At 47.1% G+C, this 17,108-nt stretch overlaps 1 protein-coding gene across 1 annotated transcript in view; it reads left to right on the top strand.

Annotated features, from left to right (window-relative positions):
- The window catches only part of LOC134342085 (NACHT, LRR and PYD domains-containing protein 3-like), a 70,521-nt gene that overhangs the window by 4,086 nt on the left and 49,327 nt on the right, over nt 1–17,108 (top strand). The window lies entirely within an intron of this gene.

The following is a 17,108-nucleotide window of genomic DNA, read 5'->3' as shown; positions in this document are numbered from 1 at the left end:
GCCGAAGGGCCTGTAATGTGCTGCAGATTTCATGTTCCATGTTCAAACTTACTACCTATACCCTATATATTCTCAACCAAATGACTGATACAGATGACAAGTAACAATATGTGTAACACTGGGGAACATCACTAGGCACTGGCCTGGAGTCCAAGAAACAGCCTCTCACCATCACCCTCTGCTTCCTGCCATTCCTGTCTGAAATGTTAACAGGAAGATTAGTCAGTAATTAATATGAAAAGAGAAATGTTGCTTACTGAAAGGTCACGTATCCTGTCTGATTCAATTGACCCACTCCTCCCTTGTTTATAACTTAATTTGTCCAGGGACCCATCCTCCTGGGTCACGCTGCATCTGATAACCCACATCCCCAATCTCCCTCTGCCCCTCCAATGGCCCCACACCCTCACACGTAGACTGATCCACATCACCCACATCCCCAATCTCCCTCTGCCCCTCCAATGGCCCCACACCCTCACACGTAGACTGATCCACATCACCCACATCCCCAATCTCCCTCTGCCCCTCCAATGGCCCCACACCCTCACACGTAGACTGATCCACATCACCCACATCCCCAATCTCCCTCTGCCCCTCCAATGGCCCCACACCCTCACACGTAGACTGATCCACATCACCCACATCCCCAATCTCCCTCTGCCCCTCCAATGGCCCCACACCCTCACACGTAGACTGATCCACATCACCCACATCCTCCCTCCCAGCTTGGGGAACCACAACTAATCGATCCCACAGTCTCGGCTCAGGCATGAAACTAAAACCAGAGCTGCAAGACCAGACAGCCTGGACTCCCCAGCTGTCCGGTTCGGTCCCGTCCCACTTCCACTGCAGCTGATGCTCGAGTTACACAAACCCGGGATCAGCCCCTTCCTCACCGTCGGCTAAAGAGGAGAACTACTGACATCAGCTGGAATTGACACTGCTGCACTTTGCAGGAGGTCCCTGTGGCACCTCCGGAGGGCGGGGGGACAACACAGAGGGTTTGGCTGACCCGTTCTTTCAATGTGACACCCCTGAACTGCAAATCAACTCCATCTAACCAAATCTGGGTGAACTTCAATGACCAACAAATATAATTCCTCTCAACGATCCACTGTTTGAATGATACACGGACTTAGAGGAAGGGGTATCTGTGGTCCACATTGTCAGGGTGTTTAGTTTACCAGGAGACAAAGACTGCAGGGATGAGAGGTCTTCTGTTATCTGATGTGAATCTGTGGTTACACTGCTGGCAATTCTACTTTACATCAGTAATTATGAAATTAAAAAATAACTGGATACTGCAGTGACTGACCCTCCCCAAACCAGATCACCCTGGGAAGTCCTCCCCAGAAACATTTGGGGTTTTGTGACCCAACTCAAGAAAAGGCCACGATGCCCACTCCGTAAACAACATGGCAAATAGCAGGAGACTCTACTGATTCAGTGATGAAACCTGTTAAGTTTCTTCATTGTTCCTCTGAAATCATTAAAAACATCCATTGAACAGCTTTTGGAAACAAGTTCTCACCCACACGTGACGTCACTCTGTGCCTCATCATGTCTGATGTCACGTGTGGGTTTCCCACACCGGGGTCTGATGTCACTCTGTATCCCCACATGCCTCATGACACGTGTGGGTTCCCCACACTGGGATATGGCGTCACTCTGTGTCCCCACATGTCTGATGTCAAGTGTGAGTTCCCCACACTGGGATATAGCGTCACTCTGTATCCCCACATGTCTGATGTCACGTGTGAGTTCCCCACACCGGGGTCTGATGTCACTCTGTATCCCCACATGTCACTTGTGGTTTCCCCACACCGGGACCTGAGGTCACGTGTGTAGTTCCTTACATCACACTGGTGCTGAGACGGTTGAACTTTACCGGCTAAGGTAACAATTACCTGACCCACCTGCCCCATCCCACAGTCAACAGAGGAGTTACTCTCTTCCCATTGGTGAGAAGTGATGTCAATCATTGCTTATGGCCAGTAGCAGAGATGGACCAGCCGAGTGGGCGTTACCCCTGCTGATCCCATCTCCCGCTCCCATCCCCAAACTCCCCGTCAAAGCAGAACAAACCTCAAAGTAAGCGTCTCTCCTTTTTATTTATTTCCATTTCCCTCCACGGGAAGTTGGATATGTTCGTAAAGTGACTTCTGCGGCCGGAGTCTGATGTATCGCTGACAGGTAGGAGGAGACCGCTCGGCCCATTGGCTTGATGCAGGCTCCTCACGGAGTGAGTGATCCGGCAGAAGGATGAGGGTGAGGGATTTTACTGAGAGGATAATGATGGTGTGAGAGGGTGTGGTCAGCATGGAGTCTGAGAGGATGTTTGTTCCTGTGAGGGATCAAGGAGTAGGGTGGGGAAGGAGCCCGTTGACAGTGGATAAGGGACATGAGGGGCTCATCTGTGGAAATGTCTGAGCCCATCGTGGTGGGGAGCAGAGATATTCACCACATTGGGGGACAAACACTGGCAGACTGTTGACCTGCAAGTGGGGCCAATGGTCCGGGCAAAGTGGAGATTGGAATGGTGTTGGGGGGGTAGGCAAGGATGTTCCGGTCTTGGGTCTTATTGAATGACAGGATGGACTGGATGGGCTGACTGTGTCTACAATGTGGCCGGGGACCAAATTCAACACTTTTAAGTCTGCTTTTGAAAAAAATGTATTTTTATACATTGTTAATGACACAAAATGTATATTTATGATTATTGGCACAACATGTATATATTTGTATATTGTTATTGACATAAACCTTGTATTTCTATATTGTTACTGACAGAGAATTTGTTTTCCCGTGTGTTATCTGAATGTACTTGCCTGTGATGCTGCTACAAGTCAGTGTTTCTCTGTCCCTGTACCTTCCCGTACTTGTACACTTGGTAATAAATTCAACAGGACCTGAGACAGCTCAGTGAGATTTGATTAGTGACGATCATAGGTACACTGTTAAATGCAAGACCCTTAACAGTGTTGATGATCAGAGGGATCTTAGAATCCAAGTTCATCGCTCCCTGGAAGTGGTTGCACAGATTGACAGGGTGGTTAAGAAGGCAAATGACATGCTGGCCTTTATTAGTCAAGATATTGTATTCAAAATTCAGGAAGTAATGTTGCAGCTTCATAAAACTGGAGTTAGGCCACATCTGAAGTATTTCATACAGTTCTGGTTGCCTCATTCCAGGAAGGATATCAATGGTGCTGGAGAGGGTGCAGAAGAGGTTTACCAGGATACTGCCTGGATTCGAGGGCATGAGCTGTAACGAGAGGTTGGACAAACTTGGGTTGTTTTCTCCAGAGCGGCACAGGCTGGGGTGAGATGATGGAGGTTTATAAGATTATGAGAGGCATAGATAGAGAAGACAGACAATACATTTTATCCTGGTAAGGGTGTAGTTTGAAAGGAGATGTGAGGGGCAAGCGTTTTTAACAGAGAGAGTTGGGGTTGTAGAATGTGTTGCCTGGGGTGATGGTTCTGGCAGATACACTGGTGACTTTTAAGAGATATTTAAATCAGCACATGAATGTGAGGTGTGACGAAAGAGGGTTACAAAAGTACACATAGATTAAGATGTTAACTGTCCTCTGCTGGCACCAGTGAGATCAACAGTTGATCTGCCACCTGTCTTCAGGAGAAAGAGAGATAAGGAAAACAATGGAGCAGCATTTGGAGATGTTAATGAAGAGACGAGAGAGTTTAACGGAAGGAGACACCGGTCTGGGTATTTGTCAAGATCGGCTCCGTTTGAACCCTGAACTGTTTGAAGTGTGATGGACAGGCGATACCCCAGCAGGGGGATAAAAAGGGACAGGTTCGCTAAGGCAACAGACACACGACACCACGAGGTAACGAGACCCTGGAAGCGGTGCCCCCCCCCCGCAAGTCGGTGGGAGACTTTTGGAAGGCTGATTGTGGGACCGAGCCATAGACGCACAGGGTGGAAAGGTACGATCGGCGGGAACCTGGTGTGTGTCTGCCCTTGCCTGGGTGCCAGGTTTACTGCAGAGGATCGACCGTATCTGAAGGAGGGGTCACAGTCGGTGACCTCAGAAGACATTACAAAGGGCTCACCCGAAAGCTGACTGCGAGGAATATCGAAGGTCTGTTTGGGAATCCGATTTTGAATATTCATTTCGCTCGCGCGCTCTCTCTCTCTCTCTCTCTCTCTCTCTCTCTCTCTCCTACGGCGACAGTGATTACTGTGAACTGAACTGAACTCAATTGAACTGAACTTTGCGTCACTTTGAAACTGGTCATTTACCCCTAGACAACGATAGAGCTTGATTGATCCTATTATCCTAGATCTGTGTACATGTGTGTTTATTCATTGCTAACCTGTTGCATTTGTATTCTTACTATTAGAGTACTGTGTTGCTTGTTTCTTTAATAAAACTTTCTTAGTTCTAGTAATCCAGACTCCAACTGAGTGGTCCATTTCTGCTGGTTTGGCAACCCAGTTACGGGGTACGTAACAGAGGAAAATGCAGACATTATGTCAGCAGAAGGGATTAGTTGGCCATTTGATTCCTAATTTAATTAGCTGAGCAAAACATTTTGGGCCGAAGGGCCTGTTCTGGTACTGTAATGTTCTATGTTCTGTGTCTCTTGTTGAACAGTTTCGGGGTGACGGAGGCAAAAGGAGTGAGTGGGAACAACAGGTTAGCTGGAGCCCAGTGTGGGAAATGTGAGATCACCCACTTCTGTTGGAGAAAAAGAAACAGTGTGTTTAAATGCTGAGGGACTGAGGTGCAGTGGGTAGGGAGGGAGGTTGAAGGTACATTGTATTTATTGTAAGAGTTACTAGGTATAAGAGTGAAAATGACTTGAACAATTATATGGACTTTGCTGAGATTTTTCCTGCAATATGGTGCAAAATCCTGCCCCCCCCCCCCATACTAACACGGGTTATACAGACCAAAGAACAAACTGCTGGAGGAACTCAGTGGGTCGGGCAACATCTGTGGAGGGAAATGGACCGTCAACATTTTGGGCCAAGACCCTCCCTCTGGACTGAGAGTGGACGGGAAATAGTCAGAGAAAAGAGGTGAGGGGTGGGGATGGGGCAAGAGCTGGGGAGTGAGAGGTGGATCCAGGTGAGGGGGGAGGTGGGAAGGTGGAAATAGTGACGGGGTGGGAGGTGAGTGATTGGGGCAACACGGGGCTGCAGATGGTGGAAATTGATTCCATAGAGGATCAACAAAGAGGTTAGAGAGTATTTGTTATGGAGAGTACAATGAAGATTCACCAGACTGATCCCTGGAGTGGTGGGGTCATCATATGAAGAAAGATCAAATGCGATAACCCTTTCATTTGGAGAATCGAGGACTGAGAGGTGAACACATTGAAATGTACAACATCATTACCGGCTGAACCAGGGATCCCAGTCTCTGAAAAAGGGGGTGGACTGTCCGGGACTGAGATGAGGGGAAATGTCTCCACTCCGAGGGTGCTGAATGTCTGTAAATCCCCACCACAGAGGGCGGTGAAGACTCAGTGATCTTCCTCACATAAAACAGAGGCCGGCAGATGTGAGGAGACCGAAGGGATTGAGGAAAGGAGGATCGGGCAGAAACATGTGACTGAGATGGGAGAGCAGCCATCATCTTGTTGATGGTTAGAGGGGCTGAATGGCCACCTCCTGTTGTTTCTCACTTGATGTTTCAGTGTTCCTGTCCAGTGAGGCAGGAGGAATGTGAATTGAAATTAGTGTTTATAAACATCAAAAGGATTTAAATGAAACCTGCACAATTCTGGTTTGGGTTGAAAATGTGTGTCGGACTGGGGTGGGATTCGAACACATAACTGTGACCCAGGGAGGTGGAGCGATGGGGACAGGTAAGATGCAGAGGGAAAATTACAGAAGTATCTGGTGTAAATATGAAATAACGTGGGAAATGCGGTGGGTCGGGCAGCGTGTGAGGGGCGAGGAGCGGAGTCACGGGGTCACGTGGGAGTCCCTCCACCCGTCACGTGATCCCATTTTGCTGCAGAGCTGCGGCATCTGCTGGTTTGTTTCCGAGGCCCCGCCCACCGCCCTGATGACACGCGCACGACATCGCGCATGCGCAGTCCTGGATGCGTGGTGTTTTTCGTTCTTTGTTGTAGCGGGTCGAGGGTGAGATCGGGATCAGGAGAGGGATCCTCGTCCCCTGGGGCGGGGAGCCGGGGACGGATTATTCTCTCCGGGGCGACACCACGATTTTCTATTGGTGAGTGTTGAAGCCGGTCCCGAGCGGGGGGGGGCGGGGGGAGGGGGTCAGATGTTGGTCAGTGAGTCCCGTTAACTTTCCCGAACTCCAAACGAGAGAAAATCTGCAGATGCTGGAAATGTGAGCAACGCGCACAAAATGCTGGAGGAACTGAGCAGGCCGGACAGCATCCAGGAAAACAGTACAGTCGACGTTACCGGCCGAGACCCTTCGGCAGGACTGGAGAATAAAAGGTGGGGGTGGGGAAGGGAGAGAGAAACACAAGGTGATAGGGGAGGGGATGAACTTTCTCGAACTGGCCTACTTGCCTCGCTTCCTTGACAGAATCTGCCGGGGTCGGTCTGGGTTGTGAGACCTTCACACCGAACCGTCTGAGATGAGCCGTCGCTCAGCCCCTGTTGTTCTGGTCCTGTTAGCAGGATGACGTAAAACATTTCTATATTGTTACTGACAGAGAATCGTATAATTATGTTCCGTGTGTTATCTGAATGTACTCGCCTGTGATGCTGCTACAAGTCAGTGTTTCTCTGTCCCTGTACCTTCCCGGACGTGCACTTGGGAATAAATTCAACAGGACCTGAGAAAACTCAGTGAGATTTGATTAGTGATGATCACCTTGGCAGCTCGGTAGGTCGAATGTATGAGACAGTACACTGTGAAATGCAAGACCCTGAACAGTTGATGATCAGGGGAATCTTAGACTCCAAGTTCATCGCTCCCTGAAAGAGACTGCACAGATTGATCGTGTGGTTGAGAAGACAAATGGCGTCATTGTCTTTATTAGTTCAAAAGTGGGGAAGTTGTATCTCAGCTTTATAAAACTCTAGTTTGACAGCATCTGACAATAGACAATAGGTGCAGGAGTAGGCCATTCGGCCCTTCGAGCCAGCACCACCATTCACTGTGATCATGGCTGATCATCCACAATCAGTACCCCGTTCCTGCCTTCTCCCCATATCCCTTCACTCTGCTGTCTTCAAGAGCTCTATCTAACTCTTTTTTGAAAGAATCCAGAGAATTGCCCTCCGCTGCCTTCTGAGGCAGAGCAATCCACAGAACCACAACCCTCTGGGTGAAAAAGTTTTTCCTCAACTCCGTTCTAAATGGTTTACCCTTTATTCGTAAACTGTGGCCTCTGGTTCTGGACTCCCCCAACATCGGGAACATGTTTCCTGCCTCTAGCGTGTCCAATCCCTTAATAATCTTATATGTTTCAATCAGAGCCCCTCTCATCCTTCTAAATTCCAGTGTATACAAGCCCAGTCGCTCCAATCTTTCAACATATGACAGTCCCGCCATCCCGGGAATTAACCTCGTGAACCTACGCTGCACTCCCTCAATAGCAAGAATGTCCTTCCTCAAATTTGGAGACCAAAACTGTACACAATACCCTAGGTGTGGTCTCACCAGGGCCCTGTACAGCTGCAGAAGGACCTCTTTGCTCCTATACTCAATTCCCCTTGTTATGAAGGCCAGCATGCCATTAGCTATCTTCACTGCCTGCTGTACCTGATCAAAGGGATCTTGAGGTCCGAGTCCATAGGCCACTCAAAGCTGCTGCGTTGGTTGGCTGTGTGGTTAAGAAGACATACAGTGCATTGCCGTTCATCAACCGTGGGACTGAGTTTAGGATCCGAGAAGTAATGTTACAGCTATACAGGACATTGTTCAGACTCCACCTGGAATACTGTTCTCAGTTCTGGTCACCACACTACAGGAATGATGTGGGAACTGTAAAAAAGGTGCAGAGGAGATTTACAAGGATGTTGCCTCGATTGGGGAAAATGCCATATGAGAATAGGTCGAGTGAATTTGGCCTTTTCTCTTTGGAGTGACTGAAGTTGATTGGTGACCTGATAGAGGTGTATAAGGTGTGAGGGACATTGATCGTCAGAGGGGGTTTTCCCAGGGCTGAAATAGCTAACATGAGGGGGCACAGTTTTAAGGTGCTTGGAAGTAGGTGCAGAGGAGATATCAGCAATAGGCAAAGCCAGGGATTTGGGGCCTTCCCTCTGGAGATTTTCCATTGCACAGCAGCAGCGGCAGCGAAGCAGGCATTTCAGAAGTTACTCCAGGTGTTCCTCCATGCTTCTCACGGCTGCCTCCATCAGATCCGGATTGTGCACGGCCCCCTAGTTACGCACACGATATTCATTCGGAACGGTCTGATGTCACTCTGTATCCCCACATGTCTGATGTCACGTGTGAGTTCCCCACACTGGCAGCTGATGTCACTCTGCACCCCCACATGTCTGATGTCACGTGTGAGTTCCCCACACTGGCAGCTGATGTCACTCTGTGTCCCCACATGTCTGATGTCACGTGTGAGTTCCCCACACTGGCAGCTGATGTCACTCTGTATCCCCACATGTCTGATGTCACGTGTGGGTTCCCCACACTGGGATATGACATCACTCTGTATCCCCACATGTCTGATGTCACGTGTGAGTTCCCCACACTGGCAGCTGATGTCACTCTGTATCCCCACATGTCACTTGTGGTTTCCCCACACCGGGATCTGACGTCACGTGTGCAGTTCCTTACATCACACTGGTGCTGAGACGGTTGAACTTTACCGGCTAAGGTAACAATTACCTGACCCACCTGCCCCACCCCACAGTCAACAGAGGAGTTACTCTCTTCCCATTGGTGAGAAGTGATGTCAATCATTGCTTATGGCCAGTAGCAGAGATGGACCAGCCGAGTGGGCGTTACCCCTGCTGATCCCATCTCCCGCTCCCGTCCTCAAACTCCACGTCAAAGCAGAACAAACCTCAAAGTAAGCGTCTCTCCTTTTTATTTATTTCCATTTCCCTCCACGGGAAGTTGGATATGTTCGTAAAGTGACTTCTGCGGCCGGAGTCTGATGTATCGCTGATAGGTAGGAGGAGACCGCTCGGCCCATTGGCTTGATGCAGGCTCCTCACGGAGTGAGTGATCCGGCAGAAGGATGAGGGTGAGGGATTTTACTGAGAGGATAATGATGGTGTGAGAGGGTGTGGTCAGCATGGAGTCTGAGAGGATGTTTGTTCCTGTGAGGGATCAAGGAGTAGGGTGGGGAAGGAGCCCGTTGACAGTGGATAAGGGACATGAGGGGCTCATCTGTGGAAATGTCTGAGCCCATCGTGGTGGGGAGCAGAGATATTCACCACATTGGGGGACAAACACTGGCAGACTGTTGACCTGCAAGTGGGGCCAATGGTCCGGGCAAAGTAGAGATTGGAGTGGTGTTGGGGGGGGTAGGCAAGGATGTTCCGGTCTTGGGTCTTACTGAATGACAGGATGGACTGGATGGGCTGACTGTGTCCACAATATGGCCGAGGGACCAAATTCAACATTTCCAAGTCTGCTTTGGAAAAAAAGTATTTTTATACATTGTCAATGACACAAAATGTATATTTATGATTATTGACACAACATGTATATATTTGTATTTATATAGTTGCTGCACAGATTGACAGGGTGGTTAAGAAAGCAAATGACATGCTTGTCTTTATTAGTCAAGATACTCCATTCAAAATTCAGGAAGTAATGTTTCAGCTTCATAAAACTGGAGTTAGGCCACATCTGGAATATTTCATACAGTTCTGGTTGCCTCATTCCAGGAAGGATATCAATGACCCTGGAGAGGGTGCAGAAGAGGTTTACCAGGATATTGCCTGGATTCGAGGTCATGAGCTGTAACAAGAGGTTGGACAAACTTTGGTTGTTTTCTCTGGAGCGGCACAGGCTGGGGTGAGATGATGGAGGTTTATAAGATTATGAGAGGCACAGTCACCATTTTGTGCTGATGTGGATTTGCAGCACTTCAGATAAGCTGCTGTTAAGCCTGGTGATATGTGCTTCGGGGCTGTTGTATCTTCTCCCAAATTGGGTGGGTGAGAAAGGAGAATGTCCCAGGTTGTGGGGATCTTTGATTTTCCGAGGGAGTGGGAAGTCCAGAAAGAGCTCATGGAGGGGAGACTGGTTTCTGCGATGTAACTCTGCAGTTCCCTGCAGTCACGGGCAAAGCATTCCAAGGCGCGGAGTAACCGGATGGAGAATATTTTATGGTGCATTGATAAAATTTGGTGACGGGCAAAGCGTATATACCAAAGTTCTTACAGCTTGGTCTAGCCTTGTTATTTTCGGATCTTTTATACAGCCATATTGTGGTGAGCATTTGGTCCACAATGACAGACGAGGCAGCTCATTAAACTCAACAGTTTTATTGTGATAAACACAAAATAGACCGGCCACCGCGACTCGGAGAGTGAACCCAACCAGTCTCATACAGACAGGGGAGGTGACCATCACATACCCCGGCTACAGTTAGATTGACCCACAAATACAGAAGTAAATAACTGTATAATCCAAGCTTAAAGGTAACAATAAATGAACTGGAACATCCCATCATAACCACACGAAAGCATTTTAATACAAGAACAGTAACCAGAGCTCTTCATTAGAAATGTTGGGCGGGCTGTCGACCACTCCCCCCCCCCCACCCCGGAGAGTGTAATAGTATGTATCATTAATTCGGTATCTGTGTATTGCTGGAGGACCATCAGTGATTGTCCTTGATACCTTCTCCCACCTGGGTCCATCTGCTCATTCCCAGCCCATCTGGGTCAGCCTCTGTCCAGTCCATATCCCACCACCTCAATGATATATATCAACCATATTGTTCAATATCTGTCCAGTCTGTATCTCACCACCTCGATGATAAATATCAACCATCTTGTTCAACCTCCGTCCAATCTGTGCTGCCTGGGGTGATGGTAGTGGCAGATACTTCGGGACTTTTAAGAAATATTTAGATCAGCACATGAATGTGAGGAAAATGGAAGGATATGGACATTTTTCTGGCAGATGGGATTAGTTTCGTTGGCCATTTCATTATTTGAATACATTGAGCACTGTGATGTACTGTTCTAGTCCTGTGTCTCTTGCCGAGAGGTTTCGGGGTAACGGAGGCAAAAGGAGTGAGTGGGAACAACAGATCAGCTGGAGCCCAGTGTGGGAAATTAGAGATCACCCACTTCTGTAGGAGAAACAAATCCGGAGTGTGTTTAAATGGAGAGTTTAAGTGCAGTGGGTGGAGAGGGAGGTGAAAGGTACATTGTATTTATTGTAAGAATTTTTGGGTATAAGAGTGAAATGACAGTAACAATTATTTGGATTTTGTTGAGATTGTACCTGGAATATGGTGTAAAATCCCGCTCCCCACACTGACACGGGTTATACAGACCAAAGAACAAACTGTCAGGTGAACTCTGGGTCAGGTAGCATCTGTGGAGGGAAATGGACCGTCAACATTTCGGGCCGAGACCCTCCCTCTGGACTGAGAGTGGACGGGAAATAGAGAAAAAAGGTGAGGGGTGGGGATGGGGCAAGAGCTGGGGAGTGAGAGGTGGATCCAGGTGAGGGGGAGGTGGGAAGGTGGAAATAGTGACGGGGTGGGAGGTGAGTGTTTGGGGCAACACAGGGCTGCAGAAGATAGAAATTAATTCCATAGAGGATTAACAAAGAGGTTAGAGAGTATTTGTTTTAGAGAGTGCAAAGAAAATTCACCAGACTGATCCCTAGAGTGGTGGGGTCATCATATGAAGAAAGATCAAATGTGATGACCCTTTCATTGAGGGAATCGAGGACTGAGAGGTAAACACATTGAAATGCACGACATCATTACCAGTTGAACCAGGGATCCCAGTCTCTGAAAAAGGGGTGGACTGTCCGGAACTGAGATGAGGTTGCAGAAATGGACAGCAGTTTTCATAATTGTACAGCTCCCGGTTTACACCTTCTCAGTGGCACACTCCAGACTTAAGCATTTGACCTGTAACGGACAGGCAGATCGCAGGGACTATTCCTTTATTAAAAATCTTTGCCTCCAGTGTGCTTCATATCTCAATTGAATGAAGAAAGGAACATTGCTCCTGGGTGTTCCTGCGGAGTTAACCCTCCAGCTGCTGATTAGAATTCAAGCTGTACCAATACTAATGTACATGCATTTTTAAATATCAATCTAGAGGGCTTTACCTTCACTGGGATGAGTTTGATTTTGTCCACTTCTCAGATTTTCAGTTTCCATTTCATTTTGGCCAAATCAAGAAAGCGGGCAGCATATCATATTTGTTAGATCCTGAGCGAGTCATCTTTCTGAAACCTGAACTCTCCCGTTTTGTGAGTTTAACAAAACTCGACCGTCTCTCCACCTGCGCTGAGCTGGATTTTTCACTTCCAACTTCTCGCTCTGCTTTTACAGGTCGGCAGCCGTCTCTGCGTCATTTTAAACACCTCGTCGCCAATGTTATGTTATGACTTCGATACTTTATACTTTAGTGTCACCAAACAATTGGTACTGGAACATACATTCATTACAGCGATATTTGATTCTGCGCATCACACTCCCTGGATTACAAATATTAAATATTAAAAATAGTTAAAATTAGTAAATATTAAAAAATTAAATTATAAATCATAAATAGAAAATAGAAAAATGGGAAATAAGGTAGTGCAAAAAGACTGAGAGGCAGGTCCGGATATTTGGAGGATACGGCCCAGGTTCGGGTCAGGATCTGTTCAGCAGTCTTATCACAGTTGGAAAGAAGCTGTTCCCAAATCTGGCCGAACGAGTCTTCAAGCTCCTGAGCCTTCTCCCGGAGATAAGAGGGACAAAAAGTCTGTTGGCTGGGTGGGCTGTATCCTTGATTATCCTGGCAGCACTGCTCCGAAAGCGTGCGGTGTAAAGTGAGTCAAAGGACGGAAGATTAGTTTGTGTGATGTGCTACGCCATGTTCACGATCTTCTGCAGCTTCTTCTGGTCTTGGACAGGACAACTTCCATACCTGGTTGTGATGCACCCTAGAAGAATGCTTTCTATGGTGCATCTATAAAAATTAGTGAGGGTTTTAGGGGACAGGCCAAATTTCTTTAGTTTTCTCAGGAAGTAAAGGCACTGGTGGGCCTTCTTGGCAGTGGACTCTGCTTGGTTGTACCAAGTCAGGCCACTTGTGATATTGACCCCGAGGAACTTAAAGCTTTTGACCTGTTCCACTTGTGCAGCACCGATGTAAATTGGGTCGTGCGGTCCGCCACTCCTTCTGAAGTCAACAACCAATTCCTTCGTCTTGCTGACGTTGCGGGATAGGTTATTGTCTTCGCACCATGCCACCAGGTTCTTAATTTCCACTCTGTACTCAAACTCATCATTACCCGAAATACGGCCTACGATTGTTGTGTCATCAGCAAACTTCTATACTGAGTCTGATGGAAACTTGGCTACACAATCATGGGTGTACAGTGAGTACAGCACATGGCTGAGTACACAGCCTTGTGGGGCACCGGTGCTCAGAGTGATTGTAGAGGAGAGCTTGTCCCCTATTTTTACAGCCTGTGTCCTGTCTGTGAGGAAGTTGAAGATCCAGCTGCAGATCTGAGTGCTAAGGCCCAGGTTCTGGAGCTTAGGAATCAGTTTATTTGGAATGATTGTATTAAAGGCAGAGCTGTAGTCAATGAAAAGGAGCCTTACGTATGCACCTTTATTCTCCAGGTGTTCTAAGGAGGAATGTAGGGCCAGAGAGGTGGCATCTGCCGTTGACCCGTTGCTCCAGTAGGCTAATTGCAAAGCGTCGAGGTTGACCGGTAGGCTGTGGTTGATGTGTGCCATAACCAATCTCTGGAAGCACTTCATAGCAATTGACGTCAGAGCCACAGGTCGATAGTCATTCAGGCATGCCACCTTGCTCTTCTTCGGCACTGGGATTATCGTTGCCTTCTTAAAACATGAGGGGATCTTGGACTGAAGCAAGGAGCAATTGAAGATGTCAGCAAACACTCCAGCTACCTCACCTGCACAGGCCCGGAGAACCCGTCCTGGGATGCCATCTGCTCAGTACTAATCACCAAGCTTCAGACTTGGGCTCTGCACCTCTCTCTGCAACTCGATCCTGGGTTTCCTTAGCCGGGGAACACAGTCAATGCAGATCAGTGCAAACTACTTCTTCCACGCTGGGACTTCACCCAAGCACACCAGAACAACGTGCGCTCAGTCGACTGCTGTACAATCTGTCATGTCTGTATATCTAAACATAGCCACAACATCTGTTGATATATTCGCATGTGCTTATGAAGCTTATTGGTCGAATCACAGCTGACGGGCGATAATTGCAAAATCTTGCAAAATTTCATAGATTACGTGAGCCCTTTTCCCGCTCCCATTTTACCACAGATGTGCCGAATCTGCAAGTTTGTTTCCGAGGCCCCGCCCCCAGCTCTGGTGACATTTCAACTACAGTCCCGGCTTTCCTTCAGTTCTGTGTGGAAGCAGGTCGGCGGCGGTGGATCGTCTGCTGGGTCGGGATTGGGAGAGGACTATCACCCCGAGGGTCGGGAATCTGAGGAAGGATCCACTCTCCGAGCGTGAAGACATCAATTTCTCATCGGTGAGTGTTGAGACTGGTCCCGAACATGGTCGCCTGATGTCGGGTAGTGTTTCCCATTCACTTCTCCGTTCTGGCGACCTCTCCACGCTTGCTGGTGAGAACATACCGGGGTCGGCCCGCGAAGTCGGACTTTCACACCGAGCCGCATGAGGTGAGCCGCCGCTCAACCCCTATTGCTCTGGTCCCAGCAGCGGGATGAGGTGGTGATGCCGGGATTAAACCCATCCGTTGTGATGTATTCCGGGAACTTTACTTCCATTACTCGCCTCGGTATCGGATCCAAAGTTCATCTGGATCGATAACTCTTTTACTTAATTACAGGGCTCAGGAAGCGTACCTTCGGCCTGTTGCGTTTTTGCAGTCAGTATTGCTTAAGTAGAGTAATTGCACCTTCGGGATACTGTACCACGTATATGTTTCATCTTTCCCCCGTTCAGACACGACAGTGTGGTCAAGATCTGTCGCATCCTTTCGTTGTGGGTTGCCATCGTTTTTTTTGTTGTTGTTGTTGAATCTTTTCCACTGTTGCTACCTGCCGAATCGCAGCCAATATCTATAACCCAAATAGTGTGAGAAATAAGGCTATTCCAGGTTTCTGGGCTTCTCAAAAATTTTAAAACTTCAGTTAAGCCTCACTTCAGAATCGACATATTATTGTCATGTACGGAGATACAGTCACAATGTTGTCTTAAATAGCATTCATACAAAGCAACACATTACAACAGTTCATTAAGGTGATATTAGGTAAAACAATAATAGGTTATTACAAAGCATTATTGTTGCAGAGAAAGTACAGTGTAGGTGGACACACGGTGCAATGTCACATCGAGTTATACTCTGAAGAGAGGAGTCCACCCTGTCATAGTGAGATCGATTCAATTTGCTTCTAATAGCAGCGTGGAAACCGTCCTTGAGATGTGGTCAGTGTGTTTAATATATTTTAAAATCTTCAACTTGGGTGAAAGGTGAAAATGTCCACGTTTATAAAGATCTCAGATAATGCTGCCTGCTCTACTGATGCAAGCGAACTTCACACACAGTTCAACCTCTGTCCAGTCTGTATCCCACCTCCTCAATGATATATATCAGCCATCCTGTTCAATCTCTGTCCATACTGTATCCTACTACCTCAGTGATATCTATCAATAATCTTGTTCAATCTCTGTCCAGTCTGTATCCCATCACTTCAATGATATATATCAGCCACCTTGTTCAATCTGTCAGTCTGTATCCCATTACCTCAATGATATATATATCTGTAATATTTCTTCTAACATTTGCTTTCATTGTGAAGTTTTTTTTTTGCCACCTTTACCTCACGGAATCTTCCAGGAACCTTTTCTTTTTCTTTTAACTAGAGCTACCAGAGGGTTAAATTGGGGCAGGGTAAAAGCAGTCATTGCAATTTTTAGTTTCACTGTTACAAATTGGCTGCAGTACTAATCATTGTCATAAGGAAACTCACAGCATGTGATGTTGAGTTTGTCATTTCCCTTTTCGGTTATTTTCAGTTCTTTAACTTTTGAGTGTTTCTTGCATTTGTAGCTTCTTTAGGTATAACTCTGGAATGATTAAAATCTTCTTGGAAATGGACTTGTGTAGAACGTTCAAGTTAGATTTATTTTCTTACAGCGCAGAGAGACGTCTTTCAGCCCATTCGTCCATGCCATTCCCTGCATGGTCCCATCTACCTGCCGCCATACCCTACTCTTCCATAACTCTTTCATCCATATAGATATAAGTAATTGCTCTTAAATACTGACCTGCACCTAACACTTCTGCTGGGAGATGTTTCCATGGACGCCTCGTTAACGGTTAGTGGTGTATGATATTAAAAAGGTGGGAACCCCAGCTGGAATCTCCGCTTATTTTCCTATGCTCCAGGGAATCAAGTTTTAACCTGTTCAACCAACCCATATCATCATTCCCTTAAGTAGCAGCAACAACCGTGTAATTTCCCCTGGACTCTATCATGACTATTGAGATAGATTTTTTTCAAGTAACTGATCGGAACTCCACAGAATTCTGCAAATTCGGATTCACAGTGTCTTTTACAACTTTAACGTTAACATCCCAAATCCTCTTATTAAGGGCATCTCCTGTCCCTATGGGCATTTTATATGTCTCTGCCAGCATTCGTGCAGTTTCATCACTCGCGTCCCAATTACACATAGCGAACAATTTGTCATGCCCTGGACATTTATCTGTACAAATTCACCTCAGGAGAGTAAGCACCTGTTCTGTACACTGGATACAGTCCATGACTTTAAAATTTCCTCATTTCTATCGTCTCTGTATCTTTCTCCCAAGTACGTGCAGACTCAGAGAAATCCTTGAAGATCTCCCCCATCTTCTTCTGGCTCCTTGCATAGATTATCACGCTGATCTTCAGAAGACCTTTGGGTCAGTTAATGGGGCAGTAAGGAAACAACAGGTTTTCTTATTTAATTATACAGACACTAAA

This window comes from Mobula hypostoma, unplaced genomic scaffold, assembly GCF_963921235.1.
Source record: "Mobula hypostoma unplaced genomic scaffold, sMobHyp1.1 scaffold_51, whole genome shotgun sequence".
Lineage (NCBI taxonomy): Eukaryota > Metazoa > Chordata > Chondrichthyes > Myliobatiformes > Myliobatidae > Mobula > Mobula hypostoma.
This window is presented reverse-complemented; position numbering and strand designations above follow the sequence as displayed.